A 23595-nucleotide genomic window follows, 5' to 3' on the forward strand; every position below is an offset into this window, starting at 1 on the left:
GCTGACTTCAATAATTTACTTACTCTCCTCTTCGATATCTAAAACTGATGACCATGCCATTTCATGAAGTAGTTACTCTGAGTTTTGAAGATATTTCCTCTAAGCTCAACATTTATTTATTCATTGACTAGTTCTGGGGATTGACCCCAGTGCCTCACATGTTTACTATTGAGCTATATGACAGCTCTTTATTTTTAAAATCCATCACTATAACTTTAAACATTGTTTAAATATTGACGAATTTTATTGACCTACATTTTCATTCACTATAGGGATATACTGCACAAAGAATTAAAATGTAATGTTAAAAATAATTCAAATATATTCTTTCTCTGATAATCTTTGACTAATGGGTTTCTTATCTTCTATTAAATCATATCTGACAAGTCCCTGGCCCTTTGTATCTATCCTGTTATAAAGCCTTCAGTGATTAGCAATGTCTGACATATAGCAGATGATCGACAAATATTCATTGAACAAATTAACTGATTACTACCTTTGGATGTTGGTGAATCTGTAAAGTATCTTTTCTTTTATTCACATGTAGAAATAGCTCAGATCATACCTGATATATAAAATGTTCAGTCTCACCATAGAAGATGTAATTACTCATCTATGTTGTCATAATATTTTGTTAATAACTCTATAGTAAGTGCTTTATATCATTTATATTATAGTGATGCTATTGTTTGTGTTCACCTTCTTCCCTTCTTAGACATTGAAATTGAGAATAAGAATCAGAGAACGATTTAATATTGACATCCTCACTATCTTTATATTGCTAAAATGAATCAGTATATATTCAGATGTTTTGGATCGATGGGAATTTACTAAAAGCTTCATAAGGAAGAATAGGGGGCTTTTTAAGCAGATACTTTTCAGAAATGACGAGGATGGCACTTTGATTAAACCCAAAGTATTGAATATTTTCTAAAGGTGCTCAGAAGGCTAACTCAGCTAAAATATGGAGAGAGGATAGAGTAAGAATTTATCACAAATGAAATTGAGGTGGTAGATCAGACGTGATTACTGTAGAGTGCCTGAAATAACAAATATATTTATTTTATTATATTTTACCCTTGGGAAGAGGTGAGTTACACACAATTTGTAAGCACAGAGGAGTAGCTTATTCAAATTTATAACTTGAGAAGATTATTCTGATGGCAGCATGTCATATCATATGGAATGTAGGCCACAAACACTATCAGAAAGTTACTGCAGCAGTCTAGACAAGAAGAAATGTATAAATGAGAAATGAAAAGAAAGCATAATTTTAGGGAGAGGCGTTGTACAGGTACCATCCGAAGAACTAAGAAATGTGGCTGCTAGAGGATAAGCGAGTAAGTGAGACGATAACTGAGGTCTCAAGCCCGAGTGACAGGAAGGACACCATTGCTCTCAACAAGCGATAGGAAGTGCAAGAGGAAGCCTGAGTTTGTAGAAGAAGATTATGAGTTCAATTTTGGACAGAGCGAGCTTGAAGAGCAAATGTGAATCTGAACTTGAATATCAGCACTTACTTAAACCCTTCCTATCAGGATTGCTTTCCTTTTCCTATTAAGTGACTTGAGGAACTGTCATTTGCTAAGATATTCAAGACCATACTCTTCTGCTAACAGCAGCCTTCAGTAAATGACTGCCATTTTGACTGATTGGAAGTCTCCATCCAAATGCGATCTAACACTTGAAGTGTAAAGCACCACTGCCAAAGAAGTACCAAAATTAAAAGCAAACAGACAAAATCTGACCCTATACATTTTAAGTAGAAGAAAATGTATGCTTCAGTATTATTCTTTATACAGAATGAGATGGCGTGAAGGACTAAGTGAAAAACATCCTAGTTTCCCCAAATTGATTAAAATTATGACTTTTCAAAATAGTTCCCTTAAAAACATGGAGACTCATGCTTATTTCCTATATTTTATATCTTTTGAAATACATTCAGTTTTACATGGTGAAAACTGACATTCAAAAACAGGGTCATAGGAAGAGATGACATCTTTATTATTCTGCCACATAAAGCTGTTCTCTACCCTCTTCAAAGTCTGTTTCTTTCCCCAAAGTGACAGTCTGATTATCAAATTCTAAGAAGCCTTGATAAAGTACCAATCAGTTTATCCTCACAACTGAAAATAAAAAAGAATTCTGCTGGAACTATAGGAGAGGCTGTCATCAGAACAATAGTATCTGTTAGGTGTCTTTAAAAGGCCTTCCACAATGTTACCTGTACATTAACAAAGTTGTGACAACAGCCACAACAGTAGGTCTGCAGCTTCTATCAGAAGACTTTTTCACTACTGATTAGAAGTTCTGATGTGACCTGTTCATGCAAACTATTACTAAGACTGGAGATATTTTTAAATTTCCTCAGCAATTACCCAAAACAGTGTATATGTGTGTGGTGTATGTGTGTCTGTGTGTGTGTGTGTGTGTGTGTGTGTGTGTGTGTATATATATATATATACATGTAAAGCTAATTTATGTTTATTCTCAGTTGTGGAAATTATAATGGCATACACAGGGAACTTGGGGATTTTATTATTATGTGTTACATTTGTATAAATTGTATAACATATATTTAACATGTATGAATTATCATAAAATCCACCAATACATGATTCGACTGCTGCCTGAACAACCTTCTATTCACTGAAAGGAAATAATTGGAACAATGGGCGGCCCAAAAATTTAAGTCATGGAATTAAATGCCAGCTGCATTAATTCCTGCCTTCTGCAGTTATTTGTACTACATATAGCATCTACACAACTTGATGTATTAGAAAAATCTGCCTTTGTTTCTATGAGCACTGCGTTCTACAATGTTACATTCCAAAGTCTATTGGAAAGCCTCCTCAGATTCAAAGCCTTAACTGCAAAAGCCCAACTTCTTCCTGGAGAGTGGGGTTCTGTTGGGAATACATGAGAAAAAGAATTAATAAATCGAGCAACAGCCTCATTGCCTTAAAATGTCATGTCAGGGAATCTGTGATATTATAACGCCTCTGCATGGAAAAAATATAGTTTTTAAATACTGGCTTTCATTCTTTCAAGAGTAGAAAATTTTGAAGTTGCTCAAACAATTCATGTGGAGCTAAGCATGGTGGTGCATGCCTGTAATCCCAGGATTTGAGAGGCTGAAGCAGGAGGATCACTGTGAGTTTAAGGCCAATCTAAACTACGTATTTGAGACCCTGTTTCATATAAAAATTGAAATAAAAAAAAAAGTCATGTGGAAAGTAAATTATGTATCTATTATTACAAGGCAATAGTTTAAAATTAGCTATAATTACATTGAATTGTTAGGTATAAATGCGTGTTTTGTTAACAGTTTATGCACAGGAGGACAGGGAGTTGGAGGCAGAAATCATTCCATGTAGTTTTGAAAGTTCTTCATCAAACTTACCTTATGCCAATTAATCTAGATTGATGTGTTTGTAGTGCTTTCCAAGTAAACAACTAAAAGCACAAAAGCTTCTAAGGTATGTTATTGGAAATAGCAGTTCCACAAAGAAAGGAGAAAGTATCTCTGAACTCAAAAGAAGCTTCTTGGGAGCACAAGAAATTTGAGGCTTTTTAAATTTGAGGTTTTTACTCCCAACATGCTTTTTATTATTATGTAACAAAATGATGTTGCGGTCTCATATGGATACACCTCACACTTTTTTCCCCTACCACTTGCTCCAAGATGACACACCTCTGATGTTAATCTTGTTATGTCAACCAGGTCCAACTTTTATCTTAAAAAAACAAAACAAAAACCCTCTTACTGGAGAGTTGTGATGAATGTTTTGCTTCTATCAATTTTTATCTCTTCCCACAATAAATGTCATTCTCACAATATGTAAACATATTTTCTCAATTCTCTGACCTATCTCTTAAAGGCCAGGATGATATAAATACATAGTAAAATGCTTTGAGAGCTTTTATATGGATACAGCAGATAGAAAAATGTTCTCTTTCAAAAGATGGTGAACTCAGTGTTGACTTTTTCCTGTCATAACTTTGACTTTCTATACCTTACTTGATCCTCCCCTTCAGTTATGTAAGTAGACCATGAAAATGCTTTATATCAACCCTTGTCATCACCTTTTTTTGAATCACTGTTTTTCTTCACCTCACAAACTACATTTTTATTAACTGCCACATCTGTTTTTTTCTACTCATCCTTCACATTTCATTTTATTTCCTGCCCCATTTTCTTTTTTCTTCCTCTTCCTTCCCACTATAAAATTTCCTCTGATTTTGAATTCATGGTAAAAAGCATCTGAATCCTTTTTTCTTAATTACACACTATCCCTTTTCTTAATTGAAACTTCGTGTTTTCTCATAATAATGCCCAACAAGTAGTTTCCATAAGTAAAGTTTGTCCATTTTCCTGTCTTCTTTTTTTTTCTGTAGGATGACAACAAGAAGAAATGTACATTATTTTGGTTTCACTTTATTTTATGTAAGAACACTTGTCTTAAATTAGCCTGAAGTAGGCCTAAACCACCTTGAAGAAAAGCTTCTACTTATCAGTCCTACTCTAACAACCACTGTCTTATTCCCAGTAGTTACCCGTGACAAAATCAGAAACCAGTTCACACAACCACATCATTGATCTTTGAATCATTTGAAACCCTGATATCCCTTAAAATTTGAGTTCTGAAATTCCCATCTCTGCCTATGTTATGGCTGGTTTCTTAATGTCCCTCCAAAGCTTCATGCAGTCTATTCATGGTGCAATGCTAGGCTCAAGGGCACTAGGATTGAGGATGTGAGTTTCACCTGCTCTAAGTAATCTGCATAAGATAAAAAGGGGCAGAAAGATGCTGTTGAGGGCTCCTTCCCCTTTCCATGGTTGCTTTGCTACCTTCTGGCCCCCATAAACTGTTTCTCCTCTGAAACGTCCCTCTGCCATGTTGCCCTGCCGTGGAGCCAGCCAATTATGGACTGAAACCTCTACAAACTGTAAGCCCAATAAACCTTTCCCTCTTTAACTTTGGGTGTTGGGTACTTTGTTTCAGCAATGAAAAGTAACTAAAACAGCCTATAATATCTTACTTCCCCAATTCTCCATCACTCCTACTCCCTTTCATTTGTTCATTATCAGAAATTTTCACCATAATTCCTACAAACCCATGTAGTTTATCTTCTCCCTTTGGATTTTCTTTTTGTCCTTCACAAGAGAGCCATAGGGTTGGTTGTCTCACATTTTGTTGTGTACCCTCGGGCCTGTTGGGTTCTTTTGTCTCAGGCATATCTCTTGTCAACATCCAACCTAGAGTAAGTGTAATAGATGGCTCAGAGTACAATTATACATGAAGAAAAAGAAGAAATTTGCCCTCTGACTTGGACTAGAATTTTATTCTACCATCTACTAGTTTTCAAGATGTTGAGAGTTGTAATTTTCTTATTTTTAAAATTATAAGATTATATCGCTTCTCGGCCTTTTGGCTAAGATCAAGTGTAAAATTATAAGATTATATCTTTTATTATCATAGTATAGATTTTTTTTCATGAAAGGTCTATGATATATGATAGATATTTTTTTGGGTTAAATATGTTTTTTATATGTATCACACCAATGGATTTTGTTTCTTGAAAATTCTGCCAGTCTGTGTCTTTCAACTGGAGAATTGAGACCTTTCACATTGAGAGTTGTTAGTGATAGGGACTGATTTTTGCCTGTCATTGATTTATTTTCCTTTTGCTGATTTCCTGTCTTTCCCTTCTACTTAACTACTCACCCTACCTCTCATATTCATTCTCTTAGACCTTTTGTCATCGTTAGCTTCATTGTCTCTTTCAAGGATATCCTGCAGAAAGCTTTGGAGTGCAAGTTTGGTGGTAATACATTTCTATAGGTGCTTTTTATTGTGAAAATATCTCATTTTTGCATCAATTTTGAAAGATAGTTTTGCAAGCTATATCAACCTGGACTGGAAATTGTTTTCTTTTATGGTGTGAAACACTTTACTCCAAGATATTCTGACTTTAAGGTTTTATTGAAAACCTAGTTATAAGGGGTTAATCTTTGTGTGTGATTTGTTGCCTTTCTCCAACCACTTTCCAGATTGTGTTATTGTTTTGGATTTGCAGAATTTTGATTATGATGTGTCGTGGAGAGGTTCTTTTCTGATTGTGGCTATTTGCCTCGTTTATCTATATGTTAAATTCTTTGCCTACATTATATTATTTCAGTAAAAAGGGTTTTTTTGTTTTTTTGTTAGGCCACTTGTGCTCTCTTCTGACTTTTTACTACCAGTTAATCTTTATTTTCTTTGTGTCACCTAAAAGGTGTTGGGTACTTTTTTCATGTTCTCCTGTTGTTTTTAAAGTATCTCTCATTACTGATCATCAAAAACTGCTCTGTTTTCCTGTTGTGACACTCTTTCCTCATAGTGGTCATTTCTGCTGCCCCTAATTTGATAGAATTTTTAATCTCATGAATTTTTCTTTGGAGTCTTTTAGACATTCTAATTTTTCTTATACTGGTCATTCACATTTTGTATTGTTTTATTTAGCTCTGCTAGCTTTATAGTAGTTTCTTCTGTAGACTAGCTGATTATGTTGTTTATTTTGCCTAAAATCTTTTTACTTATATCTTTTATGTGCTTACTAAATGCCTTACTGATTTGTTTTGCTTTTCTTTGCTTTGTTTTTGAGACAGGTTTAGCTATGTCGTTCTGGCTGGCCTTGAACTCATGTAGCCCAGGCTAGCCTCAAACTCCCCATGGTCCTCCTGCATCAGCCTCCCAAGTGCTGGGATTACAGACTTGTGCCACAACACCCACCTTCATCCTTTTGAATAATGTGGGTGTGTGATTTTGTTTTTTCTCCCCTTCAATGCCACGTGGATCAGCATTTGAGAAATTTGGGAGTTTTTAAAGTGCTTTGTTGCCTTGAGTTCTCATGTTTCTATGTTTGTTTGTTTGTTTGTTTTTTCATGTTGAGGCTTGCAGGTTGACTGTATTTGGAGGCTTTGTTTCCAGTATGAGACCTCTTTAGTTAATGTCTTTTTCTATAATACCCTCTGGACTTGGCTAACTGCAGTACTTGGCCTTTGACTTTGTCTCAGGTTTCATTCATCTCTTTATTTGGAAGGGGTTGTTGCAACTTATTTGGCCCATTTTCCTGTCTCTCTGGGAATGGACTGCAGTATTGTTTTTGACCCCGGGTATTCCAGATATTAGCATACAGAGAAAATCAACTGATAACAATAACTATGTCATCTTTGCTATAGTAATCAAATAAACAACAATATCATCAAATATAAACTGGACATTGAGAAGCTCTAAGAAACAATAATACATTACCCCCTTACCATAGAAAAGAGATCTATGACCATAGTATAAAAAATAAGACTGACTAGATATTGACCCAGTGAGTTTCTACTTAGTGGAACAATTATAAATGTACTAACATTAGAATGACATTTGACAGTAATAATATCCAGTAACTATATATTCATAAAGCTTTATTAGATTTGTAAGAATAGATGGTTTGGGTAATGGAAGCACGAAAGTAAAATTTCAAAAGTAAGCAATGTAGACTGAGAAAGAGGTGATAAAAGTGAAATAAAGAAAAAATGAAGTAAGAAGTGAAAGGAGGGCCAAGAATTTAGCTCAGTAGTGCCACTGCCTGCCTCACAAGCATAAGTTCGATCCTGGGTAAAAAAAAAAAAAAAAAAATGAGAGAGAGAAAGAAAGAAATGAAAGGAAATTAATAGCATTGGTTAACACACACAAACCTATAAGAAAAAGGATGAATAAGAAAAAGGGAGAAAAAGTAAAGGAAAATAAATGAGAGAACAAGATAAAAGAGAAGGGCAATAAAAGTAAGACCTACATAAATAAATGAGAAAATGGGGGGAAATCCTCCAAACACCACTGCTCCCCCCCCAAAAAAATAATAAATAATAAAGAGAAAAAATGGCTCAAAAATCCTATATATTTCCAAATGAGTGTTTTCCACTGGGTGTGGTGGTACATGCCTGTAATACCAACAGCTTAGGAGGCTGAGACAGGAGCATTGCTTTGAATTTGAGGCCACCCTGGACTACATAGCAAGATCCTGACTCAAACAAAACCCCTCAAAAAACAGGGTCTGCAGCCTTGGGATCCAGCAAATTGCAGTCCTCTCCAACCTGTTTTATAGCCCATGGGTTTGCGAAGTGTACCCCATGCTCAAAAGATCCCCCTCTGTGTAAACCCCAGCCTGTGGCCACTGTCTAAGGTGAGTCTCATCCTCCCTCAAGTTGGTATACAGGGAAGTAATTAATCAGACCACAGGTCCTCACTGGACATTGACAGCAGAGCAGGACCAAGCTGGACTCAGTGTCACAACCTTCAGATCCAGCCACCTAGGCAAGCTATTCAAACTGAACCTGGCTCTGCCCTGGAATGAGGGCCCCTTGTCCTACCTGGCTTGCGCTCAAACTTCTCCAGGGATCTCGTGGAACCAATGTGCAGAGCTGGCTAGAAGTTGGCAGTTTGACAGAGGAGTGGCTGCCCCTCATAGTGCCAGCAGTGGACCCTCCTCAGGGCATGGCAGTAGCTCCAGCCTTGACTGCTCTTGTATATGCCTGGAACCTACTCTCTAACATGGTTTTCACTTTGATTGCTGGGCTGCATATTACAAAGTTGTAGTGCTCAGCATAATATGTATTTATCTTTCCCCCATCTTTATTGAGGTACAACTGAAAAGTTGTATATGATTAACATATATAATGTGGTACTTTGAAATACATAGATAGTAAACTAATTATCACAATATTTATAGTATATAGTTATTAGACCTATCACCTCCCTTAATTGCCATTTTATTTGTTTGTGATGTGGTGTAAACATTTGAGATGTACTCTCAGCAAATTTCATGCATGCAGTACAGTATTGTTACCATATTATATTTTCATTTATATGTGGAATCAAAAAAATTGATCTCAAAGATACAGAAAGAGGAATGGTAACTACTAGAGCCTGGAGACTAGAGAAATTAAGGAGATAGGTCCAAAGAGTACAGACTTTCAGGTATAAGTTTGTATTGATCGTTAAGGATTCTTTTTTTGTGTGTGTGGAACTAAACCTGTAGCTTTCTCATAAGCTTGTGTTAAACTACAGTAATAGGACTATGTTGAGAGTGTGAGCAAATGAAGTCCTATTTCAGACAAGTTTTCTATTCTTGTCCCAAATTCCTTGCTACTCCGAAGCCCATTTGTAGCTGGATGTTTGACTTCCAAACTTCTAGTCCCCGTATGCTATCCTTGTTCTAAATCACATTAGCATTTCTTTCATAGTCATCACAGTCAAGTCTACAGACTAAGATATACTGTTCCTGAAATGATTCATTATGTCTTATTGCAGACCTTCAAATTACAGAAGCACTCTAAAGATTGTTTTATGAGGCTGCTCAAAGATAAGTACTCTTCAAACAAACTTCATCATTTATATATAATAATGCCCTACTAAGTCTTTATCAAGAATGTGGAGCATATAGCACCTATTCAGGCAAATAATTTCATATAAACCAAGAAAAGTTTGAAATAACTTGCTGGTCCATGGTTTTGGGAGGAAGAAACTTGACCTTAATGAACTCAAATTCTTCCAGTAAGCTGTCCTCAAAGCCTGGAAGATGAGCAGGAACATTATCCATAACCAGCAAGGCTCTGAATGGCACGTTCTTTTCAAAAGATGTCTCTTAACTCCAGGACCACCAGTACCAAAGACCTCATTGTTCCACTCAATGAACAAGATACAAGTGACCCAAGCTTTGCTGTTGGGCCTCCACACATGTTTAAGTAGCTATTCCGCACCTTGCATTCTTGATGGCTGGTGGATTCTCTGAATGATATGCACACAAGGGCTTCACTTTAAAATCCGTGCTTGCATTAGCACAAAACGGCCTCTCATGGGCTTGTGAGATGGTCATTGCATTCTCTTCTTCTGTGACATAGGTCCTCTTTTGGCATCTTTAAAAAAAACACCATGCCTCATCACAGTTCAAAACTTGCTCCAGTAAATAATACTCAGAAACCATGAGCTTCTAGAACTGAGTAGTAAACACCTCAGCTGCCACAGTATTTGGACTCGCAGCCCTGGCAGCCTCCCAGTGCCTCACACCACTATGGATGCCTCTTCTCTTAAAATTACCAAACTATCCCCTCCTTGCCTTGATACCTCCTCCATTTTCCATTGATGTACCTGGCAGGTTACTTACGAGGTCAATATAGAAGAAGTTTGCCTTCTCACAGATAAACTTCTTGGTTACAGTGCCACCTGCTAGTTGCTTCTTGTTTATCCAAACCAGAGGCAATTTTTCTCTATCTTCCAAAGCATGTGGCTTTCTTTTATATTCTCATGACCTCTTCACTGCATCTAGCCACATCATTTCTTTTTTAATATTTTACAAATGGTTAAAGTATAGAATCTTACAATTTTGGTCACTCACATACCTCTTCAGTACTTCTTGATGATATCCTTCTTTTTAACTTCCACTGCAATCATCTCCTTAGTGCCTTTCTTTCCAATCTTTTTACATGGTGGTCGTTGTATACACTTGTATGGGTATTTAATATGAATAAACTACTGTACAGTATGTATTTAATGTAACTGACAATAAGGCAGGTGAGGAAAGGCTCTGTATCTTCAGGCAGTGTGACCTATAGTGAAACAAAGCATTCCTAAACTCACTCTTGTATGGAAAAGCACAGGTCTGTCCATAGGTGCTTTGAAGTGATAAAAAATACACCAGTGCCACTTGTGGACATCTTCGAGCATTCTGAAATATCAGTGATTTTTTCCAAGCACTGTAGAGAAGAACTTTGGCTCAGTTGTGATTATGTGATGTTCAGCATCCTGTACTGTTTGTATTGCAAGACAGCTACAACTTGTTTATCATGTTAAAATTGTTATAAATGTTTGCTTATCTTGTGAACACTTACAGAACAAGTTACTCACAATCCAAGGTTTTACGGTATATGCTTATAATTTATAGTTTATGAGTAGAACATCCCTTTTCTTAATTTTGCAATATAGCTCAGTTTAATAGATCTGTCCCATTAGGTCTCTCCCATTTAGAGTAAAGTTGATACACTATATAACACTATATAACAAATTCAAACAGCAATCAGATGTTAGTGCTCCTTCACATACCATGTTTAAAGTTAGAGAATCATATATAAAGCTCATTAAATTTCATGCTGCTTTACACTGCATTTCTATAACAGAAATAATGTGAAGAGCCTGTAGTGTGATCTATTTTCTTTCCTTTGCCAAGTGGGTCATATGGTGATCTCCACTTTCACTGAAGCATCACAACAATCTAAGTAAGTAGTCTCTAACATTCAAGATTTAACATTAAGCAAGATGAGGCTTCCTTTCCTAAAATAAGCAAAAAAATCAAACTGCAAGTGGCTAAAGATGGAACAAAAGCTGGAAGAAATAAGTAAAAAGTAATTCTTCTGTTTAATGTCATTTGAAACATAAATCTGATAATTGTTGAAAGAAAAAGGTAACAATTTTTATTAAGGATGTGAAGTTGGGTGTCAAGGTCAGCACATAGGCACTTTCTCTGCATTAGTCACCATGCATCAGGGAGAATTGCATGGATTTCAGAGATTCGGTTCCAAAGGTTGCAATTTACAGGAAAAGACCATGTCATCTTTTATTTATGGCATTTTAGACTATCATAACTCCTAGATAAAAAGGAATATACACACACATATATATCAACACTTCTGTTATCACTGTTCACTGCTCTCCCAAAATGAATGTTATGAGATTCATTCACCAATCCTGCTAATTTTAAGGTTAGAAATACAACTTTCATTGAAATCAAAATATCCAAATTTATACCTGCAACTGGTGCTACCCACATTTTTCTGATGCTCTGGAGTGATAAAGCCAAATTTAACAGGGAAATAAAAGTGTGATGAATATTTTAGGTAGCTCCCCAATAATGAGATAATCAGAAGTTATATCGAAGAATGTAGTAAAATTCTGTTTCTCATACTTTTGAAATCCTAGTAAGGTTAAACTCCAGATTGGCAGTTTCTTAATAAAAAAAAATAATAATAATTACTTCAGAAAAAAATCACTTTCAAAATAAACTAGCAATACTCACTAGTAATACTCAGGAATTAGGCTCTTTTATAATAAAATGTCACTTTTTCACAGCTAACTGACAGAGATGTCATACCAAAGCAAAAATAGAGGAATACATTTCCTTTCATAATACTATTGATTACATGAGGCATGACTATAAAGCACTGAAACTGATTACAGGAACCACACATTGATTTAATCGTGTAATACAGATCATCCTTTCAGAACAATATCAAATCTAGTATATTTTATGAGATCAAAGTTAACAAATTATTAACTTGAAAAAGAGTTATCTACATGTGTTTTACTGGCAGTGTGTGATTTGGAATGCTCAACTATTAATTATCATGAGAAAAAAAAAATCCTAGAGCAAATCCCTCACTATAAGAGAGCAATGACCTTTACTTCTTAATTTAAAAGTTCTGGTAGAGGATTCAGTAGGAGAGAGAGGACTTTGCTAGTGGGGTCGCAAAGTGGAAATGAGCCTTCTTTCATGCAGAAGCAGAGACAGCGAAAGCAGGAAGTTTACTATGTTGGTTGTGCAACTTTCTTTCATCTTTTGTAAATGATGGATGGAAATTTGAGTTTTTCAGATTTCACTTTCTCATAGCAACATTTTCATAAATCATATGAATAATTGACAGTGTGCAATTTTCCTTTGTTCAGCAACAATCTCTTGAGCTTCCACTGTGAACCAAACTATGCTCCAGGTATATGGCAGCAAGCGAAACTGATGCTTTTGCCCTTGAACTCATCAATCTAGTAAGAGGCAAAAAGCAAGTGAAATTAGACTATACTGGGATAACTTGTGACAAGAATAGGGAGTCCTGCTGGAAATAGGGCCGAAGACATAATGTGAGGCATGCTTAGCAAAGAACCTACCTTGAATCATATGTTGCAGAATTTGGATTTTATCTTATACACTTCTTATACACACTGCCTTTATGCTTATTATATTAAATCAACTTCCAAAAGTATACACTTGGCATCCTAATACCAGGAAGAGAACATAAAAACAACTCTAAAGATATCCAATATTATTTTCTTCAGATCAAATCTCCAAGTAAGCAAATTTATCTAAAATCTATATGGCAAAGGTTATGTTAACATTTGCAATGAAATTTATCTGGCTATACATTAAATGGGATAGTAAATTTGAGGGGCTTCCAGCTTCCAACATTAACTGCTCTGGATATTTAGCAGAAATTAAATGAAGAAGATGTCTGTCCAGATTAAAATCCCTTAGTAGCTGATTCATTTAGCTACTGTTGCCTGAAAAACTCACTCTTCCCAAGTACTTCATATCATAAATTCTTTTATCAGATAGAATGCTACCAACAGAACATCAAAAACAAAAATTTTTCAAAATGTAAAAAATGCTGGAGAGTGAGCCCGCACCTGCAACCCTAAAAGTAAATGTGTTGAATAATCAGGGATCCCAAATAGAGCTGCACTAGAGCAATTTACTGAGATAATCATTATATGAAATAGAACATTTGATTTCTGCACCAAAGTTGCATAGAAGTAGATGCATACCTCATTCGATTAAATAAGATACCACAAACAAAGTCATTTAACTCAATGGGTGATTCTTAGTAAGCACTCAGTAAGTCTAGATTCCTTCCTTCAAGGAGGCAGTGTGTCTTTCACTTTTGTAAATGTCCAATACAAAGTGTGGGTGAGATCTTCAGTTGTTGAACATCACCTAAGTCCTTCACATATTTTGGAAAGATAACCTATGATTTTAGATATTTAAGTTTAAAATACCCTCAAGATAAACACAGTATTAGTTTGTTAGTATGCATGTGAGTCTGGTCTTGGAGTGCATGTGTGAGAACACAGAACAGGGCTTCTTACCTTTAATCAGCCACAGAATTAATCTCTGGTCACTCAGGTGCTAAATATCCAAGAGACACACCAGCCTCTGCTAACTTCTCTTCTTTGGCCCTTACTGTCCTCTCCCAACCTCAACCAGTTTTGCAAAGGAACTTTAGTTTAAACAGCTCTGTAGTGTAAATAAGAGTTCAGGTTCCCAAGAAAATATGAGGAAATGTTAGAAAATGTAAAAGTTGAAGTATCTCTAAAATGAGCTATTATGGTTCTCAGGAAGGTTATAAGGAAGAATGTGCCAAAAAATGGTTTACAAAGTAGGGCCAAGATTGTTCTCTTGGGTTTTGTTTATTTTTTCCTCACCCTGACTTTCACACTGCCTTCATCACCAGGTGCTGGACATATCATCAAGTATTCTCTAAACCCATAAATGAATGCATGCCAGATGCCAGGTGATTATGCTCCTGAATGCCCAACATACACATGCTCACAAATATAAACACCTATATTGCATACAAGGCACTCTTCTACAGCACTGTTCCCAAAAAAGTGTGGATGTATATGTTCAAGTTGTGGTAACTCCAGTAAAAAAAGAAGAAAAAGCTGGTAGCCTTTATTGTCTACCAGTGCATCTATGGATTTTGAATATTTACATTTTTAGCTATGGAAATTCAGAAACTATAGAATATTGTAACCCCTGATGTCTACAGTTGATATTGAACTAAATACCATGGTCAGCACTGGGTCGAGAGAAATAGAGAAGAAAGATGTTACTGTTATACTATATTTTCTTAATTTCATAAGTTAATGTTTGTACTATTAAATATTACTTTATAATTGATAGTACATTGCTTTGATTATAAGTGATCTTTCTTTCCCAGTGTCATATAAATTAATAGTGAATCTTAAAATATGCTTTAGATTATATAAAATATCCTACTTTTAAAGCAGTTTAAATTAATGGGTAATTTTGTTATCTTATTATCTTCAATGTTTTTCAGTGTTTCAAAAACAAAAACAAAGGGATTTTTAAAATTAAGATATAATGCTGAAAAATAAAATCATCAATAGTGGAATAATTCATGGCAGAATCAAATATTATAGGATGTATTATGTATAGTTCAGTTATTTGTGTACCTGTCTTACATCTAATTAAAGTACGAGAGTCCATGACATCTTAATTACCTTTGAATTGTCTTTGGGATGCAGTGGACTGACTTAGTAAACACAGGTTGAATAAATGGATTATGAAGCAAACTAGCTTTTAAATATATTATGCAAAATCACTGGTGCTACATTTTTACATTTCTCATATCCTGTAGGCAATTTATCCAAATAATGCCTTCTTGACCTAAGAAAACCAGACCTGCAGAAATATAACACATCTAATAGGGTCAAATTGGAAATTACTTAGTTTAACCTCTCTATCTTGCAAATAATGAAGTGATAGTATCTTCTTTGCCTGTGATTGAAGAGACGTCTTTACGACACAACAGCCTAACCTAGAAGTTGGAATGAGGTTCTTCTTTGTGTTCATATAGCTTCTACTACATATCTTAGCATTCTCTAAGTCTCCCAACTATCTTCCTCTCTTGAAGAGGAAAGGGACCCACTTATCTTTGTAACTGACATGTTTTCTTAAGATGAAACCTAGCATCCATAAATGTTGGCTAAATTACATGATGTATTGATAACTTAGCAGCATTTCTTAATGGTAGCAGAACACAAAGTTCTCCCTGAGGAATGTAGTTATGTGATTATGTTGAGAAAGTGTAGAAAGCAGAAAAATGATTCCCCCTGCCCCAGATTTCCATGTCCTACTCCTCAAAATTTGAGAATACATTATCTTTCACCTCACAGGATTTTTGTAGATGTTACTAAATTAGGACTGTTGAGATGCAGGATTACTGTGAATCATCCTTGTGGATCTAATTCAGTCACAAAACTCCTGGGAAGAGGTAGACAAGAGAATCCAAGATGGTGAAGGATGTGTGCTGACAGAAGCAGAGATGGAAGTGATACAGGACCACGAGACAGGGACAGCGACAGACTGGAGAAACGAGAAATGGCACAGAAAGCGCCACTTTCAGGTGGAAAGGAGATTTCTCATCTCCAGCACTGTGACATCATGAATTTGTGAATTTGAAGCCAGTCACTGTGTAGTAATAGTTACAGCAGTGACAGAAAACTGATATGTTAGGCAAATTAGGAAAAAATCCTAGCTTCAAACAGGAGGAAACTCAGCTGTAACAGGTATAAACCATAAAACAGCAAGAGAGTGCCTGGATGACACATTAGGAAGTCTGATAAGGGGCATTGTGAGTTGCTCCATTGGCTCAATGATATCATCAATGATGCTGCTTAATTTCTTTCTAAATCTCTGCTCTGTATTTCTATTCTATAGGCTTCATCCTAAAACCAGCTCTCTTATTCAGTTGGGAAGGCTGCCAAGAGTGATTGGAGTTAAATTCTTTCTTGTTCACTTATAGCAGGCCAGAGCCAGACCTCTCATAATTATCTGCCTTGATGGACTTGAACTAATCTGGGCCGATCCTAAGAGCCTTCCTCGGGAGCTAGGCATGGCAGGATAGATACCTGAACAAAATTCCAGTTTTATTAGGAAAGGAAAATAGAAATTTCATGTCAGATAGGGTACAGGTATTACTCCACGAAGCGAATCACGAAATCCTATGCTTTGGGAAGTGTAGGGACAAAAGTGTTTGAATTCGTTCTAGGGACATTGTGCCCTTAATCCCAAGTCTAAGATGCAAGCTCTCATTTTTCCTTGGTGACATTTCCCTTTGCCCAGAAAGAACAGTTGTATAATAGCAGGAGCAGCATAAATTAGTTAGAGCTCAGAACTCGTTCTGCCAGGCTGTGATTGCAGTTAGTCTGGACTTTTCTCCACCTGGGGAATGGCAGTGTGCCCAGCACCTTGGCTCAACATACCACCGTCTGGCATACTTGCTGTAGGTTGCTGAACTCTGGATTAATTTGACAGCAGATAGCCTCTTGTGAGTCATTTCTATAATGGTATATTCCCTTTGAAAACTGATAATTATTCATACCTTCTAATCTATATGTTACTGTATTCCTCAGTGGTTGAAACCTGCTTCTTACTATGTTTTACAAGTAGCTGGCAGGACATATCTGAGGAATTTCCAACCCAACCACTTCTGAAGTAAGTCAAAGTAATACAGGGAGGAAAGAGGACATAGAGAGGACATCAATTAGTTTTAAGTTATAAAATATTTCATTTAATCTCCAACTTTCAGTACATTATTTTCCATAGTGTTACAGAGAAGGAAATTTGAGCACGAAGTTGCAAAAGGCTGTAAATGTCAGAACTATTATTAACCTTTGGGCAGTATGAGTCCCAAGCCCATGTTTTGCATTTTGTTCTCCCAGCAGCCACTGCAAGAGTGGCACATCTGGATAGACTTGACCTATACAAATCACCTCCTTTCTACACTATCCCTGTGATTTAAGGTTTATCTTAGGACTTTTCCTGATGTCCTAGAGGGAGACTGAAAAATGTGAGAAGCAGCAAACTTTCCCCAAATTTGCTTGGATTAGAGGCAGAGATGAGAAACAGTCTCTCCATATTAGTTCCACAAGACAGCTAGAATGTATCTAGAAGCTTAGTGATCTCCTTAGGTCTGCTCTAACCCAAATTAAATTTGAATGCAATAACATTGATCTTTGGGATTGATTGGGGTAATGCTGGGTGAGTTATACATTTCTGCTACCCTGGTTCTAAGCATTTGCAGAGGACTAGCATCAAAGGCAGCGAGGAATTACCCTTTAATATCTTTCTGTTTCTGAGGTCTGTTCAGAAGCTACAGTTTTAATGGGTGCAAATAGACCGTGCTCTGAGTTTTTTTGAGGGCAGACATTGCACCTTATGAACAGTTCTCTCTAGTCCCAAGCACACTGCCTGACTCATAGGCAACTTCTTACATGAAGGAGTAAACTCATAAAAACATCGACGACTTTATAAATCTACATGTTGCAAGCAAAGAGGGAGACAAGAATAGAGTGGTACAATGGTGGTGAAAAGAGCTGGATTGGTGTCCTTGTCCAGCGACACTCATGGACCACTTAGCAGTCTTGAACAAGGGATACCAAATGGTAGTCCTGACCTTTAAAATAGTTCAAATTCCACTGTTGGTGTTTGTGAGACATAAACTAAAGGTCTTTTTTACCCAGTAAACATCACATGGATTTTTAGGCTTTGCAAAATGTTAGTGTTTGAAAAGCATTTCCAGTTACTGGAAATCTGCAAGAAAATACCTAAAACAATTTTCAAGAAACACTTCTATTGAACTCCACTGAAATTGCATTTTATATAGTCCTATGTGATTGCTTCTGCTTTACTGTTCAGAAACTGTTAATAATGAGTGAGAGTTTTAATATGCAGAGAATGAGCAACAGAATGGGACTCAAGTTTCTTTTGTTTTATTTTTTGATAAAAAAAATTAAAGGCTCTATTAAAATCAGTTTCCAGAGATAATTTCCTGGTATATACAATGTTTAATTAATTTCTCATTTGGAGAAAAATCAGTGTATATAAAAGCTAAAACAGAGCATATCGTCCAAATGAGATGACTCCCAACTCACAAAATATTTCCTCGTAGCAGTTGTGAACTGAAATGGAATAGAGATGATAAATGCCGTGCACAGGTCAGGCAGCAGCAGGAATATGAACATGGACGCTGAGGTTTACATCACCACTTCCAACGAACGTATTCCACAATGTGAGGCCAATTACTGCTTCTACTTCTACATTAGTGTAATTGGTTCTTGCTCTCCAGAAAATTATTTATTAAGGCTATTTCAGTAAATAAGGAAAAAGGGATGCTGATTTGCTACCAAATCCACTGGATATGGATAATCTCTTCAATCTGCCTACAGATCCTAAGAGGATTCTTGATGCTACTGCATGGACAAAACTCTTCTTCCTCTTTACACAGACAAGCAACATAAGTGGTGTACTTCATAAAAACAATTCTAACAATCAGTACCATGTGCTGGAGGAAATTCTGAATATTTAGAGGATACAGTCCAAACAAGTACATATACATTTTCCAAATAGTTTTAAATTCTCAGTTGCTATTAAAAAATATACAAGCTAAAGCTAAACTTTCAACATTTTCTGCCTCAAACTAGATCCTTGGTGATTTAGCAAAAATCCAGTGCCTTTCCCCCCATCTCACAATTTTTCTTTGTCCTTGCCTTTCTCTTCTCTGACAAAATTTAAATTTACAAAATACAAAATTGCCAATGTCTTTCTAAAGTTATTCCAAGTAAAACAGAACAATTATGCTTATCCATGTGGGCAAGTTCTTTTTGTAAAGAGTGTGAGACAGGACGAGGCACAATTACCAAGGATGGTTGTGTCTTTTCTGCCAACATTTTTCATTTTGAGCAAAATATTTTCAGAATGCCCAAGAAATTTCGTTATTTGAATGGGGAGCTGAAAAATCACATTTCCACTATATCTGGCAAACTTTAAAGGGTAATGTTGAAATCAAAACTATCTACAAAACTGTTGATATATTCACCACAACTTCTGATGTCTGTGCAGCCAGATTTGTTGAGTGAAGCTACTTTGGGGTCTCCAGCTCAGGGGGAACATCAGAATCTGCCACCTTTACAGGAATAATGATGATTATCATATTACTGGCTCTGGAGAGCCCACTTCAAAGTAACAGGTAAATCATTGCTTAATCCAAGCTAAACAAAGCAAAGCAAAATAAAAAAACAATCTATTAGATGTCAGTATAAATATACCAATGTCTGAAACGCCATTTAATCTTGGCGAGAACTAGGAATTCTGCCTGCATTAGCTGCAGTGTTGCTTAACTCTGAGCTTTGCTTTGAGAACAGGCCTCGTTTGCATCCTCAGAGCAATATTAATTCAGAGCTGACTTGGATTTCTTTCTTGGGCAAAAGGTTAAGTGATCCATAAATTTATTTCCCTGTAGATTTGGAAAAAGGAAAGCAAATATCACAGTAATTTGTTAGCCAAGTTTTGGAGCAACAGAATCATCGAATATCTCTGCTGTAACCAGAATCAATGCTACGTGGTGAATAGAAAATAATTAAAATATTTATGGCTCACCCACATGAATGATGTCAATGACCAGAAAGGTTAAATCTTTAAGAAATGTGATTAATAAGGAATGGCTCTAACCTGCTTCATATTTAACTAAGAACTAAATTCCATTACAAATCCTCAAAGGAGCATAATTCATGCCTACAAAATGGCTTTTGTTAACATAACTTTACTGTGTAGAAATGTTCACTATCTCTAAACCAAAATATATTTGTTGCAAAGTAGAACCTACATTTTTCATAGCCTACCCTTAGATTTGGTGGGCTCTGGTCCAGTAATTCAACATTAGTGTAGTAAGTACCCTTTATAACTCGTGGCGGGTAGTACTATGTGCAGCAGATTTTGTGATTACAGGTAGTAGCCTTCAGATGAGAGTGCTCTCATGGAGGAGGGTGTGCTTGAAAAGATAATGATGGTGGAGAGATCCTTAGAGATGGCACCATCCTCTCTCAGCAACAATGGCCCAGTTGTTGAGCATCCATCAAGAACATGACATTGATCTCTGCTCAACTGCAAGTTTCCATATTGAGTATTCACCTCTTTTTCTAAATGAAGAGTATTATGTCCATCTTCCTTTGTGTCTCCAAATAAGTGTTTAATATGCTGCCAGAGACTAGACTTTTTTTCCGTAGGTTGTGAAAAGATGTGCCAGATATAGAAAATCATGGAATAAAAGGGGGGCATGAGATCAGCTTGCTTGGATTGCTTCCTCTCTAAGCGTGACTCTTGCTAACACCTCTTATAAAGGGGCAATAAGTATCACAAAGTAAAGAGCTTCCCATGCCTATCCATACCTCAGAGCCTCTGCCCATGCTAAAACCCCCACCCCACTTTAGCACACCTTCCTCACTCTCTCACCCCACCAGGTGCAGCTCTGTTTTGCCAGAAAGCTTCTTAGTGAGCACAACATACCGTGCTTCTCACCATGAAATAAAGAAGTGAACAAAATAGGCATGATCCACCTTTCATTGAACTTGGTTAAGCAGTTACATGTTACACTGTGATGGAAATAGATTCAGTTGCTAAGAAGGTTTACAATAACTAAGACACTTTAGGGAACTGGGGATTTAGTTCGGTGGTGCTGCCACCTGCCTCACAAGTGCAAGGTACTGAGTTTGATCTCTGGTATCCCCCAAAAAAGTGCTTTGAGCATAATCTAAAAAAAAAAAATCAAAGAAGGCACCAAAAAGAAGGGAAATAGGGAAATTTCAATGAGAACTTGAAGAAAATTCACCCAATGAGGAAAAAACAAAGTCCTCGGAGGAAAGGACATCCCAGCTAGAGAGAATAGAACTTGTCAAAGCTGAGAGATAGGAGTAGGGTTGGAGCCAGTGATGTGAAAAGTAGATGGAAGGGAGATTATATGAAACCACCAGGCAAATGGGAAGTCGTCAAAGGATAGAAAACGACAAGATGTGATTTAGATTTCTTAATATTTACTCTGGCTGTCATATGGAAAGGGACCCCCAGAAGATGCTACAAGATCAAAATAGAAGTTGTTACAACAACCTAGTCACATGGAAAACCCTCTATAAGTCTGTTTATTAAAAAAACACTTTGCTCATCAGCATGTTGTCACTGACACATTACCCCTCCAGGTGATTACAGTAATGCATATTTAAGACACTAGACTTAACTCCTAAGATAGTATCATTCTTTTCAATACCTGAACATGTCAAGACCATCTCAGAGCTCTCATTTTAAAGCCATTCTCTTCTTTGAGAAATAAACCAATTAAAAGTGTATTAATAGGGCCAGGGATTTAGCTCAGTGGTTCGGTGGCCTGCCTTGCAAGCACAAGGACCCAAGTTCAATCCCCGGTACCAAAAAAAAAAAAAAAGGATAAAAAAAAAAAAAAAGGATAAAAAAAAAAAAAAAGGATAAAAAAAAAAAAAAAAAAAAAAAAAAAAAAAAAAAAAAAGGTGTATTAATAAAATAGACTATGCCTCTTATTGATCTTAGCCACAGAAGATATTATTTGAGTTGTCAAGTCTTTGTGACCTGCTCTACGAAAAAGGATAACAGTTATCACTTAAACTATATTTGTCAAAAGAGATTTTTTCCCCCCTCTGGCAAATTTTAACTATAAAATTCTCCTTTTCTGCTTAAATAATATTTATACTTGTTAGCATTATTTGTTTTTTTAAGATAATACCGTGACACACCATGTAGTAGTCACTTTCCATTACTAGAACGAAATACCCAACAGCTACAATTTAAAGGAGAGATGAATTTTGGCTCGCAGTTTTAGAGGGTTCCGTGCATGTATGGTGGGCCAGCTTTGGGGCGGAAACAGCATGGCAGAAGAGCATGGTAGAAGGACTGGTATTTACTTCATGGAGGCTGGAAGTAGGCAAAGACAGATGGGAGGAACCTAGTACAAGAATACACCCTTGTAAGTCATGTGTTCAGCGACCCACCTCCTTCAAACAGGCCCTAACTCCTGACAGCACGTTCAGCTATGAACTCATCAATGAAATAATTTACTGATGAATACAGCACCCATGATCCTGTCAGCTTCCAAAATCCCCACCTCTGGACTCATGAGACTTCTAGGGAACAGTAAGCACACTAGGTTATAAAGTTAAATAGGATGAATAATACAAATGTATAATTGACTACAACTTCTATCTGCCGTTTTTTTCATCTGGAAACTTTGTTGGGATTAAAAGTGGGAAAATAGTTAATACAAAAGGAGGAAGACTCCCCACAATGGGTATCTCTACTTTTCCTCTCCCGGTCCTCCTTATGCAAGAATTGTGTACATATCTTGGATACCCTCCTGATGAACACTCTGCATCCATCTCCAGACAGAAGGTGTATACTTATCCGCCAGGGACATAACATGTTTTCTAGGCAGGAAAACATTTTCATTTCCTCGATTTATTCAATAGGTCATCAAACATGCCATCTGCTGATCTGATTTCCAAAGCATATGGATTTTTCTTCAATAGGCATTATAGGAGACTATCTGAAAGAAGCCATATTTAGGAGAGAATAACCAAGGAACCTGCGATTGTGTCACTTTTTTTCTCTGTTCTTAATTCTATTCCCTGGATCAAATTGGAATTCCCAAAGTCCTTGTAATTGGAACACACCCGATTTGCCTTTGCAGATTGTTGTCTCAGGGTTTGTGTATTTGACATTGACAAACTATTTGATTTAATATCAAACAGTTTGGAAAATATTCTCTGTGATTGGTCATAACACTAAGATTAGTAAGATTTTAAGGACTCGTGGTGTGCCAGGCACCATTTCAGAGCCCATTGCTCAGGTGGGCATTGGGCTCAAGCACCAAGCCCCCTGGGTTCACATTCTGGCTCTGTCACTCACTTACTATTTGTGCGTGGGATAGTGATTTCATGTCTCAGTGTCTCATTTGTAAAATGGGGCAAAAGCCATTCACAAGGGCAAGGTCCCAAGTTCTAACCCCAATACCAAAAAAAATAATTTTTTTTTAAAAATGGGTGAGCCAGAAATTTAGGTCAGTGGTGCCACTGCCTGCCTCACAAGTGCCAGGTCCTGAGTTGGATCCTCAGTACCAAAAAAAAAAAAAAAAAAAAA

At 36.5% G+C, this 23595-nt stretch overlaps 1 protein-coding gene and 1 pseudogene across 2 annotated transcripts in view; both read left to right on the forward strand.

Moving 5' to 3' along the window:
• Positions 1-23595, forward strand: part of Spag16 (sperm associated antigen 16) — a 1007960-nt gene that overhangs the window by 949224 nt on the left and 35141 nt on the right. The window lies entirely within an intron of this gene.
• LOC117286503 lies at positions 5417-5528 on the forward strand (annotated as a pseudogene).

The sequence above is a fragment of the Fukomys damarensis genome, unplaced genomic scaffold (genome assembly GCF_012274545.1).
Source record: "Fukomys damarensis isolate Sample0158 unplaced genomic scaffold, DMR_v1.0_HiC HiC_scaffold_16, whole genome shotgun sequence".
Classification (NCBI taxonomy): Eukaryota; Metazoa; Chordata; class Mammalia; order Rodentia; family Bathyergidae; genus Fukomys; species Fukomys damarensis.